General features: G+C 36.8%; 1 protein-coding gene and 1 pseudogene across 6 annotated transcripts in view; one reads left to right on the forward strand and one right to left on the reverse strand.

Moving 5' to 3' along the window:
* GALNT13 (polypeptide N-acetylgalactosaminyltransferase 13) overlaps positions 1 to 20,689 on the forward strand; it is a 581,924-nt gene that overhangs the window by 86,121 nt on the left and 475,114 nt on the right. The window lies entirely within an intron of this gene.
* Positions 4,217 to 6,619, reverse strand: LOC101087938 (annotated as a pseudogene).

Raw genomic sequence — 20,689 nt, forward strand, 5'->3', positions numbered from 1 at the left:
GGAGACACAGAATCTGAAGCAGGCTCCAGGTTCCAGCTGTCAGCACTGAGCCCAATGAGGGGCTCAAACCCATGAACCATGAAATCATGACCTGAGCTGAAGTTCGAGGCTTAACCAACTGAGCCATCCAGGAGGCCCCTCAATGTTAAGCTCTTTAGAAAGTCCAGTGGGTAAAGAACAGAAAAATGCCCACATTCTGTAACATGGAGATTGTACAATAAAATGTTATAAATAAAATGCAAGGAAATGAAGTGACTAAGGACCTCTGTTTTATTTTACTTTTCATTATTTTGTTAAGTTTATTTATTTCTTTTGAGAGAGAACCAGAGAGTGTGAGCAGGGGAGAGGCAGAGAGAGAGGGAAAGAATCTCAAGCAGGCTCCCTGCTACCAGCACAGACCCTAACACAGGACCCCAACCCAGGAAAGTGTGAGATCACAACCTGAGCCAAAATCAAGAGTCTGATGCGCGGCTGACTGAGCCACCCAGGTACCCCAGACCTCTCTTTTTAACTTTATGTTACATTTTGCAAATCTATTTTTCTGTACACATTACTTTGTAGGATGTTATTGGTCTTAGACACTTCAGAAACCAGACTAGCAAGGCATATCTATGACTTTGTGCATGAAGTGTCTTCTTGAGATAAATTTCTGGATGTGATCTTTGCATCTGAGGCATTCCGCTTTGTTCCAGTGTGGCTGAAGCAAATAGCAAATCTTTTGCAGTGTGTGGCTATTAGTGCTGTCTGCTCTCCTCAATTTGCCCATCTGAATTGACAGTTAAAGCTCCTTTTCTATAAATAGCAAGTTATTAGTTAAAGCATGGTTGCCATATGGCCAAATAGTCTCTATTGTTAAAGTGATTAAATGCAGTAGCGATGCCCAGTCTTTAAGAAGATACTATGTTCCGTGATAAAAGCCTGGAGATTATTTTTATTCCCAAACTAAAATGTATCAAGCTTATATAGCCTCTGTTTCTATATGCGTATGTGTATTTATTCATCTTGTCACTACTTTTTAAAACTCTCAAAAAATGCCGTATGTATATTAAAGTGTGCAAAGTGCACTAATATTAAGTATACAGATTGATATATCTGTACTTTTTACATAGCTATACACTTGTGTTACTACTACCCAGACCAAGATATAGAACCAATCCCCAAGAAGTTCCCCATACTTCTCTCCCTGTCAATAACCTTTTGGTTTTTAATATTTAAAAAAAAATTTGTCTTTATGCTAATAAGCTTCCAAAAAGTAATTAAGTATTTGGAAGCACAGTTCCAATCTTATAAATTTGCTGGAAGTATTAACAATTATGATGACAAATAAAAACCTCTGTACAATGCTGAATAATGCAATAAACTATAATAATGATATTGTAAGTAATAAACTTCATTAGATGCTCACTGAAATCAAACAGAATTGCAAAGCGGAAACCTCATACAGTTCTATCCAAATCCCCCACCTGCGAACCAAAAAATAGAGCTGCCACACAGGCTGGTGAATGTTCTATTGGTCATGTTGCCAGGCAACCTCAGTCAGTACTGGAGACACCCAATTGAGCAGCAAAGACTCAGACTAGAAGGTGTCTTGGAAACAGAAGTGTCCAGCTGAAGGAGAGGAAGGGAGGAGGGAGACAGAAAAATCAAGAGTGCCACTTGAACATTTATACATATTGGTCATGACCACAAACAATATTTTTCCTAGCAACATGCAGCTAGTTTAGAGTGAAATTCTTGGGGTTTCTACTTCCTTCGCTGTGTTTTCCTCCCTCGCTGTGTCTACAGGTATGAGTGCAAAGGTTTGGTAAGATGCATCATCATTAAGTCATTTTCAGCACATTCAAGCCATGCTGACTAAAAGTTCATTGAGATTTGAATCAGACAGTATTATATCTGATCTGGTCACGCTGAAAACAATCTCACTTTTAAATTGATATACGTTCTTTAAAAAAGATGGAAAATACAACATGAAATCCTCACCACCTGGAGTTAATCCTCTTCTTGGAAGGTAAAAGTAAAAAGGAAGAGTGAGGGAGGCGTGCCGAAGTCCTCTGGGAGGGCGTCAGAGGAGTGCTGCCCACCAAGGAGATGGGGCAAAAATCTGGGATGATGACCTCAGCTGAGCCCTCCACTCTGAGATGCAACTTTTATGTATTTTTCTAGAAATTTGTCTTCCATTCTCCACAGTTCTCTTTTTTTAAGTTTATTTATTTTTGAGAGAGAGAGACAGAGAGAGCGCGAGTGGTGGAGGGTCAGAGAGAGAGGGAGACACAGAATCCGAAGCAGGCACCCAGCTCAGAGCTGTCAGCACAGAGCCCAACACGGGGCTGGAACTCACAAACCCTGAGATCGTGATCTGAACTGAAGTCGGACACTTAACCAACTGAGCCACCCAGGCTCCCCCGTTCTCCTCAGTTTTATATAAAAGCTTTTCTACTTTACGATGCTCTACTCTCCTTTCTTCTTTCTTAACTGCTGACATACAGGGAAAACAGCCTCCGTGAGCCAGGAAGCTCCTGCTAATTTACCACTACCCACACATTCTTTCATTCTTCCCTTCTGATGCTTCTTCCTCTTTAAGCCAAAGCCTTCACGCATGTTCTGGATCTTGTACCTGTGCATGTTCTAAAAGCCCTGACTCAAAGAAATATTTTCTTTCTTCTGCATCTTTAGCCTTCTTCCTCTCCCCTGATTTCCTGATTTCTTCCCATTGGCATTAGACATGTCAAAGGATCGTTCCCCTTATAAACAAACCTGCATCCGTGCACAAATCCTCCCTTTATTCCAAGTCCAATTTCACCTACCCGGGAACTCTTGTCTCTACTCATAGCTAGATGTTTCCCAGAATATGTATTTTCTCAGTCTTAAATCTAAATTCTCCACTCACCCCAGAACATACCGGGAACTTGCTTTTTCTGTTTGTCTGAAATTGTTCTTTCTAAGGCCACAAAAATTAGTTCTGGGGGTGTCTAGAGAACATAGGTTTTTGATCTCTTGGCATAACTTTGTACCATTGATCACTTCCTCTCTTTTAAAACATTCTTTCTGTTGGAATTTACAATGTTGTGTGCTCCTGTTTTTGTTTTTGTTTTTCTTTCTTCCCCGGATAGCCCTTGCCCATTCTTACCTGTGGGCTTAGCTTTCTTTTAAATTGGTACTCTATAAGGTTCTTTGTGGCACCCTCTTTTTTCTTCCCCTCACACTCACACTCACTGAACACATTTGTCCAACTTCCATGGCTTTAGTTAACGCTGGTTTGCTGACTCCCCAGCTTTCCCTCTCCTGAAATTCGTTTCTTATACTCACCTGCCTTGGCGGCTCCACCTGTGTGTCCCATAGGAGCCTTTGGATCATCAGTCTACCAGCAAATTTATGCATACTCCTATTTTTTTTATAGTAAACTTAGTTTTTCAAAGTATAAAAAAAGTGATGAAATGCATAAAGAACAAAATAAAAATAAAATCAGTACTCTCTTTTAAAACTTTAAATATTTTTTTTACAGAAAAGTTGTCACATAATTGGATATTTCTCTACTTTGTACACAATTATTCTTACTCTCTACAGAAAGGCTGTTTCTTTTTTTTTATTTTTTTATTTAAAAAAAAATTTTTTTTCAACGTTTATTTATTTTTGGGACAGAGAGAGACAGAGCATGAACGGGCGAGGGGCAGAGAGAGAGGGAGACACAGAATCGGAAACAGGCTCCAGGCTCTGAGCCATCAGCCCAGAGCCCGACGCGGGGCTCGAACTCACGGACTGCGAGATCCTGACCTGGCTGAAGTCGGACGCTTAACCGACTGCGCCACCCAGGCGCCCCAGAAAGGCTGTTTCTTAACTTTTCATCTGGTGATGGGGTGATGGCAAGCACCAAAATCCTGCTTTTAACAGAATGGTAGTAAAAATGCCTCAGCGATTTAAGTTGAAAGCGGTGCATTGGTACATAGCTCTGACACTCGGTTATCGGGAATGTACAAATGTCTTTTTATTCAAAAATACAAAATAAATTATCCAGAAGCATGGACAATGACTGCGGTAAACCATTACATTGTTGTCAACTGAAACCAGTAACTGATGGTTATAGTGATTTTCTTAAATAACAGCGAGCCTTTTCTCCGGTCATTTCCTTCATCTGACTTTTTTGAAGTTATTGTTGAGGACCTCTGCCTTGAGTACCCTCTCACAGTTCATTCATAATGGTAAAGCACTATTCTAGGAATTAGAACATGCCACCTCCCACACCACCTCCCCTTCCACCCATTCTGCCCATTCCAGGGTCCTTCTCTTTAGGAATTCCGGTGATCACAACTTCGGCTGTAGTGAACTGAGAGGCCACCGCAGCAGCCTTCAGTAAAGCAGTTTTAGCAACCGTAGTTGGATCAGCGATTCCTTTTTCAACCATATTCACAAAATCTCCATGCATAGCATTATAACCAACTTCTGAGGAACTTTTGCGTAGTTTTCACAGCTATCAATGGTCCTTCAACACCTGCATTTTCAGAAATGGTCATTGCGGGAATTTTGAGTATTCTCTTAATAATGTCTGTACCAATTTTCTGGTCTTCGTTAGCTGGAGTTATGGAATCCAAGGCTGGAATGCACTGAAGCAGGGCACAACCCTCTCCCAGAACAGTGCCTTCTTCAACAGCAGCTCGTGTAGCATTGAGGGCATCTGTAATTCCTTCTTTCCACTCACTTCAACATCATTTGTCTCACCAACCTTCAGCACACCTGCTCCATCTGAGAGTTTTGTCAGATATTCACTCAGTTCTTCCTTTTCATATTCACTAGTTGTGCTATCTAACTGCTCAGTGATTTCTTGAATACATTTTTTATTGTGAGCCTTGTCATCTTTCGTCATGATGACCTCTCCTAATTTTCCTAAGTTGTGAGGATGAACATCTTTAAGATTTAGAGGCAATCCTTCTTCTCCCAACACTGCACCATCGGTAGCAACAGCCACATCTTTAAGCTGGTTCTTTCTATTGTCACCAAAACCTGAAACTTTGACTTGCTACAACCTGAAGACCAACTTTTAGCTTATTCAAAACCCGTATCCTCAGAGCTTCTCCATTAACATCTTCAGCATTTTATGACCAAAGGCTTATGATGAGCGTTGGCAATTTCAAGAGCAGGTACGATGGACTGAACATTGGACATTTTCTTTTTGCTCAAATCAACATAGGCATCTTGGACTTTACATTTCTGACCTTTTTATGTACTAACAAAGTTTAGAGAAATATAACCTCGATCAAACTTCATGCCTTCAGTAATTTCTAATTCATCCTTTAGTGTTTTTCCATCCGTTACTATAATGACACCCTTTCTTCCAAACCTTTTCATTGCATCAGAAACGGTGTCGCCAATTCCTTTGTCTCCATTTGCAGAAATCATAGCAATCTGAGCAATTTCTTCAGGGGTATTCACGGATTTAGACTGCTTCTTAGTTTAGCAATTACAGCATTAACAGCTGACATGACACCTCTCCTGATTTCCATAGGATTAGCACCTTTGCTAATCTTCTCGAAGACTTCTTTGGCAATAGAGCGTGCCAGGACACTAGCAGCAGTAGTGCCACCTCCAGCCTCTTCAATTGTGTTATCGGCAAAATCCTGAACAAATTTAGCACCAGTATTTTTATATTTACCTTTTAAGTCAATGGACTTTGCAACAGTCACACCATCTTTTTTTACTCTGGGATTTCCCCAACTCTGTTCAGTAATCACTGTTCTTCCCTTTGGCCCCACAGCAATGGCTACAACATCTGGTAAAAGGTCTACACCTTGAAGCTTGGGCATTCACACCAAATTTTATGTCTTTGGCATAGGCCTGAGTGAGATGAGGAGCCAGTGTTGTGGACACTGGCCTCATTTGGTGAAAGACTGTAATGGAAGCAGTTCTGCGGGGCAACAGCAAAGCCCGTGGGCCGTGAGGCAGGCCACTGGAAGTGAGTCAAGGCATCAATACTCTTAACAGTGGTGTTGACCCCAGAAATCTTAATCTTGAACAGGTCTTTGATTTTATCTGGAATTGCTGTATTATAAACTCAGTGAAGTAAGTTGTCCCGTATCTAGCAAAGGGTTGGAAGCATATAGGTACTTCACTTTGCTAAATGAGAGAAATAAATAGCTTCTATTTGAATAAATCTTAAATGCTTCTCTCTTTTTGAGTTGTATTAACAAATTATTTTGTTCATAATATCGATCACAATAATAGTGATAGCTAACATGTACTGATTAGTTACTGTGTCCCATTTCCTCTGATTCTCATTCTATGTACGTAACTTTACCATGCCCTTACAAGCAGGTATTGTTCTTATTGCCATTTTGTAAACATGGGAACAACTGGGGTTAGCCTGGGCAAATTAATCTCTGCAGTATCTCCAAATGAAACGGTGGTGGATGTGAGGACTTAAAGTCTGTGTAATACTCCTAACCATACTATATTGTGATGAAGTTTAGAGAAAAAGAAATAAAACACCCCAACACTTTATGTATTTCTGTCTCTTTGGTACAAATATGTATTGTTGTGGTACCTGTGCTGTTATTTCAGCATCTCAGTACTCGCACTTAATTGGCCCATGACTATAAACACAGTCTTTCGTAGGTGTTAAAATTACCATTTTGGTTTGGTTTGAAATGAAGAAGGAACTGAGAATATACAGTCAGGCCTGGAATAAGAGAAAAGGAGTTTCTGTAAAATGGCAAGTGGAGATGATGGGGGAACTTTGGGATAGCCAGGGGAGATGGTGTCATCTCCACAGAAGAGGAAGACAAGAACTGGAAAGTTGGGGAAAGAATGGAAGAAACATCTGATGATATATCCCGCAGAGCCGATTTCAAATTGAAGTGAAAATTCCTGGTTAGGTGATTTTTATAAGTTAAAAAAAAAAAAAAAGGAGGAGACTATGGAGAGGAAATGAGATGAGTGAAAAATGAATCTAAAAATATGGTGAAGAGAAATAAGATTTAAATATGATCAAAGAGAAATATAATTGAATAAAATGAGAAGAGTGGGAATAACCAGGAATTAAAAATGGCGTAAAGAAAAAGATCCAATGCATCAGTAATAGGCTTCATTGATTCAGATTGGCTTCATTGATTCAGATTGCTGCCTTTGTAGGTATCTGCCAGAAATGTGGAGCAAAAAGAAAAATAAAATGTTGATTACTGTTCTGCGCTGGGGTGGAGCTCTGAATGAATGTGGGACATCTGAGCATCTTTATACTGATTGCATTTTTTTTTTTTTTTTTTTTTTTTGCAGCAGAGGAATCATACTAGCATTTTCTTTCTCAGTTTGAACAATGTGTCATTCCACAGAAATTAATAGATAAGACATGTGGTAATGGAGCACACTCACTGATTTGTTTGGATGTCAATCAGTGGTTAGAATGTATTTACTAGGATTATCAAAATCAAAAGAAAACATTATAACCATCCAGCCACATAAAGTATAATCTTCCTGTGGGCGAACCAGATGTTATTGATATTGAAGCATTATACTTTTGCTATTTGAGCTATAAAACTATAAAACCTTTGCAGAAAATTTATGAACTATTTGCTTTTACAATTTGAACTTTGACTCACAAACTATAATAAGAAAAATTGTCCATTAATAACTCATTGTTTCTCACTGCAATATTGTAAACTACAAAAATCTTATTTCTAGAAAAGATATCTAACAATTGAGGCAAAATTAAGTAGGGTGGTAATCATTTCTCTCCTGCCCCCCACTGTTCTCCAGCCTCCCACTATATTCCACATAGCTCATTTCTGGTAAATAATTCTGAAAGAAAAATTATTTCCAGAAGTTGATTTAATTGACAATGACTGGCACAAAGTGATAAATGGACATACAGTTTTTGGTGACCTAGAGACTTAGTATTATTTAATTATTGCATTAAAATGAGAATTAAGGTCATTTAAAATAGCATTTTTAGATTAGACATTTAAAAACAGACCATAGGATAGATTATATTCGTTGTACAGTACATCTTTTACATTTTTTTTTGTCTCAGTGGAAACAAATAATATGGGTGCTTGCTTTTAACAGGGAGTTTTTGCTCGTGGTAATTTGCTTTTTGAATCTAATCATTCTGTCATTAACTCAATAATGATTTTTTTCAGATTACAGGATACTATTGATGGAGACCACGTTTTTCTGTAGCAGCAATCACTGTAGTTCTCAGGCACTTTATTTAGCATGCCATTTTAATCTAAATCATATAGAAGGGAAGAGCCTTTTGGGGCTCAAGTAGGTATGTCTTTAATATATTAAAGTTTCCTTACATGAGCAACATAAAATTCATTCATGTTGTTTCTTCTTAGTTGAATTTGAGGAAATATAGGTTACAACAGTAAGAGTGATTAGAAGTGAGTAGTCTTCTTCCGGAAACCATCAAAATCCTCAGAGGAGGACCCAGGCAGCAACCTCTCTGACCTTGGCTGCAGCAACTTCTTACTAGGCACATCTTTAGAGGCAAGGGAAACAAAAGCAAAAATGAACTATTGGGACCTCATCAAAATAAAAAGCTTCTGCACAGCGAAGCAAACAATCAACAAAACTGAAAGGTAGCCTATGGAATGGGAGAAGACATTTGCAAATGACATATCTGATAAAGGGTTAGTATCCAAAATCTATAAAGAATTTCTCAAACTCAACACCCCAAAAACAAAGAATCCAGTTATAAAAAGGGCAGAGGACATGTGTAGACACTTTTCTAAAGAAGACATACACATGGCTGACAGACATATGAAAAGATGCTCAATATCACTCGTCATCAGGGAACTAAAAATCAAAACCATGATGAGATACCACCTCATTCCTATCAGAATGGCTAAAATTAACAACACAGGAAACAGAAGGTGTTGGTGGGATGCGGAGAAACCCTCTTGCACTGGTGTCAGGAATGCAAACTGGTGCAACCACTCTGGACAATAGTATGGAGTTTCCTTAGAAAGTTAAAAATAGCACTACCCTACAATGCAATGATTTTACTACTAGGTATTTTCCCAAAGAATACAAAAATACAGATTTGAAAGGATACATGTACCCCAATGTTTACAGCGACACTGTCAACAATAGGCAAACTATGGAAAGAGCCCAAATGTCCTTCAACTGATGAAGTGATAAAGAATGTGTGGTATATGTACACATTGGAATATTAGCCATCACAAAGAATGAAATCTTACCATTTCCAATGATGTAGTTGTAGAGTGTATTATGCTAGGTGAAATAAGTCATAGAAAGGGAAATACCATTTGATTTCACTCAAATGTGGAATTTAAGAAACAAAACAGATGAACATATGGGACGGAGAAAAAGAGAGAGAGAAACAAACCATGAAAGGCTCTGTAAGATAGAAAACATACTGAAGGTTGATGGAGGGATGTGGGTGGGAAATGGGCTAGATGGCTTATGGGAACTAAGGAGGGCACTTATTATGATGAGCACTGGATATTGTACATAAGTGATTGACCACTGAATTCTACTCCTGAAACCAATATTCCACTGTATGTTAATTAACTAGAATTTAAATAAAAATTTGAAAAGAAAAAAAAAAAAAAAGAAATGAGTAGTCTTCCCCAATTTCAATCATTGCTTTTAAATACTGGTCCTGATGGTTTTGGGAAGGTATTTATTTGGAATAAAAACCACAAATGCAACCAAAAAAAGATAGTTCCTGAGTCCTGCATGAGACTCAGGTTTGGAAAGTTAGCTAGTTTCTTGAAAGGAATGTAGAGTTTTAATAGAATTTTATGTGGGGACTAACTTTTATCTTTCCAAAGTCACATAGATTCTGTAACAGTAGACAGTTTTGGAAACAAAAAAGAGAAATCTGGAAACAGAATGCTTAAACCAGGCTTAATTTTAATAGGGAGTTCTGCCCTCCTTTTCCTTCTCACTTTCTTTTGACAGTCCTTTGGGTCTGTTCTCTCTATGTGTTACATTTCATCATAGCTCCGTGTGTGCTCATACACTCACGTATATGTATGCACAAATATCACATCGCTAAGAATTTTATACTTTATCACTATTACATGGTAATTTTCTTACTTTCAGGCAAAACATATATTTGCCATCATTCAGTTAATATATACTATTTCTGGATAATTTGAAAACTAGTAAAAATAATATGAGGAATGAAAAAAAAATCCACACATTCACCTCTGTTCTTTCCAGTACTTTTATAAGAAAAAGGTAAAAAAAAAAAATAGTTGTGATTATAGTCTATAAGCAAGTGTGTATGTTAAATTGTTGAATTTTACAAGTATCATATAAGCTTTTTTCATGTTATTACAAAATTGCATAAGTTTCTAACAGCAGCATAATATTCTGTCAATTAGTTACGTATCTATTTTCAACTCCTTTTAATAAACAATGATGTGATACTATCTCCCTGTAAAAAGCATTTTCTCTCCTATAGGGCTTTTAAAGAGAGTTTTCCAGTTCAGAAATTATTGGTTCAAAGTATATGATTATTTTTAAGAAAATAGGTAATAGAGTTATACTTATTTCTGATAAACCACACTTTTCCCAAGAAGTTTCTATCATTTTACATTACCCACAAAGTAAAAAAGGACCCACTTCATCCCACCTTTGCTAATATATAATTTTGTCAAAACCAGTATTTACTTTTTATGTACAGTTCTCCAGTTAGCACAATCCTAAATTGAATTAATAGGTAGTTTTCCCTGAAGACAAGGAAAATGTTGCTTTGTTTTTGGTCTGCTTGTTCATTTGCTTGTACATTAATGGTAATCTCTGCCCAACTTTTATATCTTGAAAAAAAGTTATATCTTTCCATTTATCATGTGTTTTTGGGAAATTTCCCTAATTTATAATACTTCTATGTTTTCTGTTATTGGACTATATACTCCATTATATTAGATTCCTTTATATTGATTAACAAATTACACTCTTCAGCAATTTGATAAGACAAGATTGCTTTGCTGATACGAATACGAATTTTCATTCTTTGGGTATCTACTAATTTTACTTTACTGTTAATTAATTGGAGACTAATTAATCAATATTCTGATTTTTAATTGTTTATTTATGTCTTCCCTCTAATTGCCTGTCTTTTAAAGCCCTTAATTTATGATTAATAACTTTGCCAGGAAGCTTGCAGGAAATAAAAAAAAAACATAAACTGAAGTTGCAAATCAAAGTAGTAACTAAGTATATGGTAGCTTTATTACAGTGGGCTTTTTTTTTTCCCTTGGAGTGGAGGACTGAATATTTTACCTGTTATTTTTGGAAAGAGTGGGCATTTCTTTCACATATCAATTACGCTTAAAAATTCACTATATTAAAATATTCAAGCAGGCAAATAAAATTTTATTTACATTTATGCAGCTCTAAGGTAAAATTTCAGAAAGCTCTAACCAATTTTCTAGAGTTTTCTGTGGTCAAATCTCTTTTCCTTTGTGCTGCTAGGGTCCTTTTGTGCCCTAGAGTTCTGGGCTTTTCTTTGACTCCCCCCCCCCCCTTTTTTTTTTGTATCCCACTAATTGCCAGCTGGAGCAGAGTGATTCTGATATAAATTTAAAGATAATTTAATATTATTTTTCATTATATTCTACAAATAAATGCCTCTGTTTTGGAAAGAAAGCCTAGAGAAGAAATAGCCTCTGTATGCTCCCCATTTCAAATAAGGAACACTTGTAATTCATTCCTTACACCTTTGGTTATGAAGAATTGAAAAGCCTTAAGGCCAGCGAGGAAGCTGAGGTTAAGGTTTTCTAATGGTTTGATATCTCAGTGGAAACATTTATTTTCTTTTTAATCATGTGATTTATGGCAGAAGATGGCCAGCTCACTGGCAGATGTCTGCTGGGAACTGTCTAAATGCTCTACTGTTGTCTTAAATCTCTAGGTTTTATATCCAGTTGAACATTTTGGATTTCTGTTTTTCCCTCTTGGTAACTGTTAATGAACAAGGTTAAACTACTGGTATGCCATTTTATAAGACGAATACTGAGCTGTCACTAAATACCTGAAACAAATAAATGATGAACAATTTTTAGGTTGACGAATACACTTTTTAAAACTATTGAATTTCATTATCTTTTTGAAGGTCATATATACTTTTTACAAGCTTTCTTTATGAAGACTTAATTTCATTATGTTTTAATGATAATCTATTGCTTGTTAAGTCTCATTAAGATATATTTTAGGCTTTGACATTTGTAACAATTTCATAAAATGTATATTCCTATACCCAACCATGACTAAAAAGACCAGCGTGTAACAGACCGTCTTAACAAGTGGCATCTGCCTTATAAATATTCTATATAGAGTTTCACTCTTCTTTCAATCTCTCTATGCTCAATAATTCCATTTTTTTTGCTGCATTGTCTCACATTAATAATTGCATATAATAACTACATTAAAAAGAGTTTCACATATTGGAATCATTCCTAATGTTTCACATATTTCCGTTCTTATCTCTACTCCAATAGTCTTCTGTGACTCCCCTACTGGGTCCCAAACCAGAAGGCAAGGCTTATGTCTTTCTATATCTTTTATCTTTCGTGCCAAGCACATTGACGGCATCTGTGTAGGCACTCAATTGTAACTGTAGGATAAATTAAAGAAATACTTAAATTTTTCTAACTAGGTTAATAGTTTTATGCCAAAAGTAATACATGCTTATATTAAAATTCAAACCTACAAAAGACTATAAATCAGTTCTACTCTTGAGAAATTATCGAGGTTTAGGTGACAAATGTAATAGCAGTCAGACTGCCAGCCACAAGAGCTGGTTCACTCGAGCAGGCCATGTGATGATTTTGCCAGGCTCTGAGGCTGGATTGAGGTGACAGGGAGAACATGAACTGTCCCCACCCCTTTCCTCCATCTCTTGGAATGCAATCTGTTTTCTCCCCAGGTGTCAAGGTTGTTAATCTCCCTTGAAAGCCATGACATTTGGTGTGTCTTAGCTCAATAAACATAGCTGCATCTCTGTTTTCAATTATCTCCTACTCTGATCCAGACCTTTCATATGGAAGAGGTAAATGTAAAAAGGAAGAATATATTTTTACAAAATTACAGATTCCCTTCATGTTGGCTCACATGCGCCACTGTAGGGGCATTCAGTTAGCAGTATACACAACCAAGAGCTTCTTGCCCTATGGTCTGGCACCATGTTGATCAAGAGGAAGATGACCCAGAATTAAATTGGAATACTCTAGTCCCCTTTTGTCTGGGCTGTTACCTAAAGGTATACTTGGGGCGCCTGGGTGGTGCAGTCGGTTAAGCGTCCGACTTCAGCCAGGTCACGATCTCGTGGTCCGTGAGTTCGAGCCCCGCGTTGGGCTCTGGGCTGATGGCTCAGAGCCTGGAGCTTGTTTCTGATTCTGTGTCTCCCTCTCTCTCTGCCCCTCCCCCGTTCATGCTCTGTCTCTCTCTGTCCCAAAAATAAATAAACGTTGAAAAAAAAAATTAAAAAAAAATAAATAAAGGTATACTAGTCAGGCTGGCTTGGGGTTCTTACTACGGCCAAAAAAAAAAAAAATGTGCCATGGACTGGGTGGAATCCCGTATTTTCAGAATGGTTTCACAGAATTTCCTACCCTTTTCATTAGTAGGTAGTCAAAAAAAGACCCCTTTTTGGGGAAAGGCCAAATTTAGTAAGCCAACTGCCTTGCTCAGGTGGGTGGACTGGGAGTTGATTAGAAGGTTGGTTAGGTATCTTTTTTTCGGTCATTTTTTGAGGACGTCATTGCAACAGTCAGCAAAAAACTTTGAATGGTAGGAAGTGTAGAAAATCCATCTGATACCATGATTATCATTCCGTTTTTGGGTGGCCTTTGTGACAAGAGACATACCATTGTCAGACTGCAGATGGCCTGAAAATAAGAAAACATGACCCACTTTAGTTCTGTGGGCCACAGTGGTGTGGCCATAGGTGGCTGAATGGACTAAGACAGCAACACTGTAACCTGAGACCAGGTAGGCTGTGACTTGGGTAGGTTGGTAACTTAGGTGTCTGTACCAAACACCGCCGTATTCAAACAGAGCTGTTCAGAATGGATAACTCTACATAGACAGAAATTAGATTAGTGGTTACCTAGGGCTAGAGTCCATGAGAACATTAGGAGATTATAGCAAAGGGGAACTGTTTTCTTTTGGAGTAACAGAAGTGTTCTAAAATTGTGCATAGCTCTGTGACTGTACTACAAGCCATTGCATTGTACACTTTAAATTAGTGAATTATATTGTCTATACGCTGTATCTCAATAAAGCTGTATTTTTAAAAGGGAGTTAGGAGTGGTGGCTTGGTGGCAACAGTGGAATTGGTAAGAAGTGAGTCAAGTCTGAAAGCAGAGCCAATGGAATTTGCTGCATGATCAAATAAGAAATTAAAAAAAGGAAAAGAGAGAGAGTTCCACGGGAAACATGTGTTGTCAAGGATTTGGAGAAAGGGGAACCCTCTTATACTGTTGGTGGGATTGCAAACTGGTGCAGCCACTCTGGAAAGCAGTATGGTGGTTCCTCAAAAAGTTAAAAATAGTACTACCCTACAATCCAGCAATTACTCTACTAGGTATTTACCCAAAGGATACAAAAATACTAATTTGAAGGGATACATTCACCTCAATGTTTGTAGCAGCATTATCAACATTAGCCAAGTTATGGAAAGAGCGATGATGGGATAAAAAGTTGTGGTATGTGTACAAATCTTGCCATTTGTAATGATGTGGATGGAGCTACAGAGTATTATACTAAGCAAAATAAATCAGAGAAAGACAAATACTGTATGATTTCACTCATATGTGGAATTTAAGAAAGAAAACAAATGAACATAAGGGGAAATAAAAGAGGCAAACCAAGAAGCAGACTTTTAACTATAGAGAACAAACTGATGGTTACTGAAGGGGACATGGGCAGGGGATGGGTTAAACAGGTGATGGATGTTAAGGCAGGCACTTGTGATCAGCACTGGGTATTGTATGCAAGTGATGAATCATTAAATTCTACACCTGGACATAAAGAAGAAGATTTACAAAAAAGAGCACAAGGTTTTTGACCACGCTATGTCAAATGCTGCTTAGAAGTTATGTAAAATGGTGCTTGACCATTGGATTGACCATTGGATTTGACCATTACACTGGCTGTATCAAATAAGGTTTCCATATAGTTGCAGGGGCTAAAGCCTTTTGGGTTTAAGAGAGAATAGGAAGTTAGGGATATGGGATGTATAGACAATGATTATACACAATTCTTTCCAGAAGTTTTGCTTCAAAGGTAACCAGGGTGCTGGAAGAATCACTGAAGAGGGATGTGGGGTCAAATTAGTTTAAGAGTATTATTCATGTAGCATCTTCGTATTGGTAACGTTGACTTATTAAAGAAGAAAAAACGATGCAGAAGAGACAAGTGCAATCAGTGAAACCCTATGTGAGAGCAGAGGGTGTTGCCCTCCTAAAAGGACAGTCATCTGTTCTAGACCTGGGACTTGCAGATTTAGGGTTGGCAGTAAATAGGAACAAGAAAATTTATAAATTCAACATGGCAGTAGGCAAAATACCCTTCTTATTGTTTATATCTTCTCTGCTAAGTGTAGAAGTGTAATGATAAGCTAAGAGGAAAAAGTGCGGAGATGGCCGTCTGAGGAAGGCAAGCAAGGTGGAGATTGATTTGAGTAGGAACTGTTGCAGGATTGCAGCAAAGCACAGAGAGTCTACTTGTAGTGTGACGTGAGTTTATAGAGTTAAAATGAGAACAGGCAGCATATTCTGAGGAGGTTCTTTCCGGTGATGTTCGTCTATTTGCATGTTAGGAGTGGAATAGGGAAGAGTTGGATTTTTAACCTGGGTATTATTGATAAGGCTGCCATAACAAAGTATCACAGATTGGGTTGCTTACACACAGCAATTTATTCTCTCACAGATTGTAGAAGTCCAAAATCAGTGTGTTAGCAGATCTAATTTCATTCTGAGGTCTGTCTCTGTGGCATATAGGTGGCTGCCTTCTCTGTCTTCACATGGTCTTTCCTCTGATTGTGTCCTAATCGCCTCTTCTTGTAAGGATGATTTGGATTAGGGACAATGCATATGACCTCATTTTACCTTAATTACCTTTTAAAAGACTGTATCTCCAAATACAGTCACATTCTAAAATCTTGGAGATTAGGACTTCACATACAAATTCTGGCTTGGCAAAATTCAGCCCATAACAGCCAGTGCTGGAGTTCTAAAAACATAAAAATATTTGAGGGAGAATGGGGGTATATAAGAGATATGAATTCTTGTTCTCATATAACTTACTATTTAATAAGGAGGGACAGACAATAAACAAATTTAAAAACTAATTTTTTTATATATGTTTGGGGGTAAGAGGTACAAAGGAGAAAGATTAAATGAGGTAAGAAATCCAGAGTGACTAAGTTCTGTGTGTTATTTTAAATGCGTTGATAGGAAGGCTCACCAAGATTTGACATTTGAGCAGGGGGAAGTAAGATCTGAAGGAAATAAGAGCAGGCAGCCATGACCAACCACATCAGTGAACAGAGAAAATAGCATATGCATACGCCCAGAGGCAAGGTATTTGTAAGGAACAGCCTGAGACCCAAGTCACTACCATAGAGAAAAAATGGTAGGAAAGGGGTCAGAAAAGTATTAATCAGGGAATCAAATGATTGGTACATAAACATTTTGTTTTTGCCTTAAAAATATAGATGTAATTTACACAGAATGAAATGCACAAATCTCAAGTGTATAGTTCAACGAGTTTTGACAATTGCAAAATCCTGTGTAATTCATCTCCATCAGAAACTCTTCTAAATATATTTTGAATTATTATATTTAAATTATTGTAATTTGTAATACTCATAAAGAGTGATATTAAATATATTTGTGATGTTCATCTTGTCCCCCGACACCCTGAATACACACAGAGTATACACTACTTCTGGAAAGGTGGGCAGAGAATTCTTACTCTTTTTCTCATTCCCTTGATGATGTTCATGTTGATAATAATTTTACTGTTACTACTAATAATCGGTAATGTATATTGAGAACCTCCTAAGTTCCAGGCACTCTTATAAGAGTTTTGCATGTATTAATTAATTCAATACTCATCATAGGCTGTGAGGTAGCTATTATTGTTCATATTTTCTGAATAGAAAAACAGAGGCACAGAAGATTTAAATAACTTGAATTAAGCCATACAATTAGTGAGTGTTGGACTCAGATCCAACTCATGGCATTATAACTGTGCAATATATAATTTTAGATCTCATGCTAGGTTGCCTCCTAATAGTCAAATTTTATGTTATGAATATTCAAACTTTCCTTGGTTTAAATGCCAGTGAGGCCCTTTTGGTTTTGTTTTTTGTTTTTCTTTTTTTGCTTCTATTCCATTTTTCCCCCATAGGCATTCATTTAACATTATCTTTGCTTCTTTGTCTCATGGTATATCTTCCAGTGTGGTATGATTTTTAGAGTGGATCCTTTGTTTAAGCTATGGGTAGATGCCTCTAGGTAATTTTAATTTTTAACCTTCCTTCATACAAAGATCAGTCTTCCTGTCAATCATACCTGTGGCTAATGCAGCGCATTTTATTTTCAGTGCTTACACATTAGATTTATTAGTCTGTAAACCAGTTCTGCAAATTTGTCCAGTCATCAGCTCACAGAAGCTCCTGCATAGCTATTTAAAACATTTGAGGTACGTTGGTGCCTGAACCTTCTGGGAGCACTACCAGCAGTCTTACACTAGTTCCCAGGATGCTTTGGCAGCCTCACATATAGCCTCACAAAATAGAATGAATAAATTTGCACCTATTATGCAAGTTTTACGAAATAAAATAAATGAGTACAGATAAAAATATGTCTAATAGCAACTAAACTAGACTCTCCATGGAAGTGATAACCTCCGAATTTTAAAACAAAAAACTCTTTCTCCTTGTTTAAAAACATATTTACCAACTCCTAAGCTTTATCTAGATTGTTTTATATTTGAAATATGTTTTTGATAAAGATAGGAAGATGGTATATATCTTCAGACAAAAATCCTGTAACGCATCATAGAATATCTGATGGATATAATGATTGGTGGGCAAGAAGAAAAAGAAAGGCAATCTGACTAGCAAGATGGTACTTGATGGCTTTCTCTTAAAAGTACTCCCACCCAGAGAAGTACTTTTAAAGAGAGAAGGAACTGTGCTCAAAAGATACTGAAACAATTAGGAAAGGGGCTGTGTTTTCAGATAGAAGAGCCTGTAGTTTATGCAAGTTAGTCATGCTCCACATTGGTTTGGCAAGACAGGGATATTGCAGAACTTGGATTTGGCTTCAGAAACTGAGAAGTGTTTGCAAATAAATAGAGGCTTACTGGAATAAAAACATAATACAGATGCTGATTCTCTTAAATAAACCTGGGCTACCAACTGTGCTTATGTTGGTTAGTGTTACTGTGTGTTTTGTACCATCCTTCTGCTCCCATCAGTTTTGTTCTCATGAAGAGTATTGGAATACAGTATATGAGATTACCATTATGCAAGTGCCAGCAGATATGGCTCAATGAATGATAAAATTTAGTGCATTTTCAAGGTGGAGGCAGGTGTTTTCAAAGTAGAGATAGAATTCGAAACTTGAAATATAAATGAAAAAAATCACACAACAACTTAGTTTTATCAGTTAGAATAGTGGGATTAGACTTCTCTTGGTGCTAATGACTTGATATATAGCTCATTCAGGCTATGAAATTAGAATAATTTGAGTAATGCTTTAAATGGCAATAAGATATGATTTTGACTTTCTATTACAGCTAAAATTTATATTAAATTCTGAATAACATTAACTGTTAGGCTCCTATTAGGAAATGTCTTATCTTAGACATTTTAATATTTAAAGTTAAGCGATTTCAGATTTTTTATTATAATATTCTTTATATTTTCTTTTAAAAATGTTCTCATTCTTTATCTTGCTTAAGCCTTTACAATATTTTGCGAGCTGAATAGGACAGGAAATATGTTATAAATAAAGACAATGAAGCACAGAGAGGCAAAATCCTGACCCAAAGTCATCATTTCATTTTATTACAGAGCCAGGGATGGTGCTTTTATGCCTTTCATTATAGATCTTTATATAACATGTAAGATCTTTATGATAGGATCTTTTATTTTAAGATATTCCCATCTTAAATCTGGGGATGGCTATTTGGCAACCATCAGTGTTATATATACTTTTCTGTGGGACTTTTTTCTACAATAAACTGAAGAGAACTACTTCATCATAGGACCAAGAAACACAGAACATTTGACAGTTTGAATTGTTTCATACCTTGTATTCAGTAAAGCATGCATGCACAAAGTAACAGGAAATATGCGTCAGGGAATTCTTCACTTGTTACCAGGTTTAGAGGCTGAGTTCCAATGTTTAGTTATACACTTTACAGGAAAATGAAGTTGAAATGAAATAAAGTAAATAATTAGCATGACATTTGTTTCCAGAAAAATCATAAGCAAACAGATAAACCCCACATATCATATATTCTGTAGACTTGCACATTTTATACCTTTTTAAAAAAATATGCTGCATAAATGTAAATTTAATGTAGACAGTGAAGATAGACTCTGTTATGTTTTCAGCTGTCACTTTATGTAAATTTTGAATTCCTTGCTAGTCTGGATAGGTTGTTACAGGCAGTAGCCTTTGTATTGCTTTATGATGCAAAGTCAGCTGCTATTAATTTAAAGAGCATTTGCCTCAGCAAATTGCACTTTGATGTTTTTGAGACAGATATTTATGAAGTATTCTGAGTACCTTTGTATTTTGTAGCTGTTCTTCTCAAATATCTTTCAAAATTGTATTACTTATTCACCTCAAAAATTTTAAACTTCAGTTGATATTAAGTGTAGCAAATGGCATGAACCTATCTTTGGCCTGTTATATTTACGGTACATGACTTAACTGTCAATTTATTGTAAATGAATTAACCAGGTAATTATTGCTTTTTATAGTGTCAATAAAACAAATATGTTTGTGGTATTAATTCTACATTTATTTAGAATACCTCTCAATAGGTAATTTTGCACATATCTGTATGCCTTTTAGACTTTGTGCTTTGGTTATCTGAAGTCACTTTAAACTAATATGTTGTCTTCCCTCTCATAATTTTTTGAATGTATGCTATCCATTCCAAATTACACATTTGTTGTGGATACTTTCTATGCAGACCAGATGGAGTTTTTAAGGTGAAGTAACTGATGAGTTATTTCGTGCAATGGTCCTTTTTGAGAATTTGAGAGTTTATTTTGTTTTATACGTTAATAATTATCTGTCTTGCAAGATGCTTAACAAGCATTATTATGGCTAGTCCTCATAGCACATCTTAGGTTTGGCATTGTTATTCTCATTTTATAGTTGAGAAAACAGGCTTTTTAAAAAAGGGTCCCGCAGATAGGAGGTGAATAGACACAGGCCTATCTGTGTGTAAAGTCCAGTTCTTAGTTACTCCAATTTATTGTATCCGGGGATGATTTCTGTTTTGGCAGTTATTAGCTCCTCAAAAGTGCTGAATCAGGGTAAATTCAAGGATGCTCTATTTGATAACCTACTGCTCTACAGAATATCATCATAGGGCTTTTTAAGAAAAGAGTACAACCTGAAAAAATCAAATAGTTGTCAAGTGCCCAGCAGAGTAGTGACAGATCTAGGATTAGCTGGTAGCGTTTTAGCCA

The sequence above is a fragment of the Felis catus genome, chromosome C1 (genome assembly GCF_018350175.1).
Source record: "Felis catus isolate Fca126 chromosome C1, F.catus_Fca126_mat1.0, whole genome shotgun sequence".
NCBI classification, from domain to species: Eukaryota; Metazoa; Chordata; class Mammalia; order Carnivora; family Felidae; genus Felis; species Felis catus.